A 2,028-nucleotide genomic window follows, 5' to 3' on the forward strand; every position below is an offset into this window, starting at 1 on the left:
TTATTTCGCCTGAATGACCTTATAAAATGTGTTGTCTTCAATGTTTACAGTCACAGGCACGCCTCAGCCAGGCACCAAACAAATGAGCAGGTGTTTAATGATGTTTTCTCATATGCAAATATGTTGTTATTACAACTGATTTCCATCCCATTGTCAGTCTCTACTCTTCCTCTTTTTACTGACCAAGCTCACAAGCACACAGTTGTACAAGCTCACCCAATTGTACTCTTATTTATGCCCACGATAATTATTATTATACGTATAGTCCTACTAATAATAATATAACACATTTTGTTGCAAATATATTTAAAAAAACATTTTTTATTATTATGTTATACAGAATTATTCAAGAAAGCGTCTTGAATACATCTTTGCACGTTTATTTGGAATTTCCATATGACCTCAACTCTGAGTGCTGTTGCCTCACACGGCAGAGAACGAACAGGGAGAACTGGCAGTCAGACACTTTAATGAATTTCTTCCAATGATGAATTGTGACACAATTAGGACAAATTGAGACACGGCTGAATGTAAAATAGGTTTGCATGTTCTCCCTGTTAGCATCCGGTTTCTTCCCACATTCCAAAAACATGCTAGGTTAATTGGCGACTCCAAATTGTCCATAGGTATGAATGTGAGTGTGAATGGTTGTTTGTCTATATGTGTCCTGTGATTGGCTGGCGACCAGTCCAGGGTGTACCCCGCCTCTCGCCCGAAGACAGCTGGGATAGGCTCCAGCAACCCCACTAATCTCGTAAGGATAAGCGGTAGAAAATGTATGAATGAATATTATTATGTTATAAAGAATTATTCAAGAAAGCTGTCGCTTACATTTTTGCACCCTCACTTGTTGTGGAATTTCCGTCTGACTTTAACTCTGAGTGCTGTTGCCTCACACAGCAGACAACGAACAGGGAGATCTGGCAGTCAGACACTTTAATGAATTTCTTCCATTCATGTGACACAATTAGGACAAATATTACAATTGAGACATAAAATAGAGGCAAGCTTTTTTCACCACAGTGCCATCTGTTGGAAATCATGTCTTACTGCGTCACAGCGTCACTGCATCACGTTCTTTCAAAAATATAGCAATTAATAAATCATGCTGTTTTGTAGTTGAATACTGCCTATTATTAGTCAAATATATAAAAATATCTAATATCCTACACTGGTCACTAGGTGTCAGTAATGTTACTGTAGTGTTCGGTGAGACACAAACGCCAGAATTGATTTTATTGCACGTACAACAGGAACAATAGTTCCTACATATCGACTGTAGCAACCTCAACTCCATATTTATACATACAGCCATGTCTTATGTCTACTATATTGGCTGATATGAGTGTAAAGGTGACTATAGGGGTGTTATTTCATGTCTAGAGGTCTCTGATAGTACTACTTTCTAATTATCAGGTCTGGCACCAATTAATTATTACTGTATATACTCTTGTAAAGTCCTGACAGTAGCATCACAGGTTGTTCTGTAATGTTTTACTATGGAGTATTTATTCTACAACTAAGTAGTCAAAATACGCAAGTGAGAATTGTCACTGGCACCAACCATTCTATTTCCCTCGTGCATGGCTATGGCTCTGCATGCAAATAAAGTTACTTTCACCTGCTGTGACATAATAATCATTTTTGTGCTCAATTTGCGGTGTTTCATTGTCATTAGTCATAGTCATCCTTTCTGTCCTGGCGGCACGGCGGTCGAGTGGTTAGCGCGGAGACCTCACAGCTAGGAGACCAGGGTTCAATTCCCACCCTCGGCCATCTCTGTGTGATATCTCCGGATACTCCGGTTTCCTCCCACATTCCAAAAACATGCTAGGTTAATTAGCGACTCCAAATTGTCCATAGGTATGAATGTGAGTGTGAATGGTTGTTTGTCTATATGTGCCCTGTGATTGGCTGGCGTGTACCCCGCCTCACGCCCGAAGACAGCTGGAATAGGCTCCAGCACCCCCGCGACCCTCGTGAGGATAAGCGGTAGAAAATGAATGAATGAATGAATCCTTTCTGTCC

The sequence above is a fragment of the Doryrhamphus excisus genome, chromosome 7 (assembly GCF_030265055.1).
Source record: "Doryrhamphus excisus isolate RoL2022-K1 chromosome 7, RoL_Dexc_1.0, whole genome shotgun sequence".
Taxonomy (NCBI): domain Eukaryota; kingdom Metazoa; phylum Chordata; class Actinopteri; order Syngnathiformes; family Syngnathidae; genus Doryrhamphus; species Doryrhamphus excisus.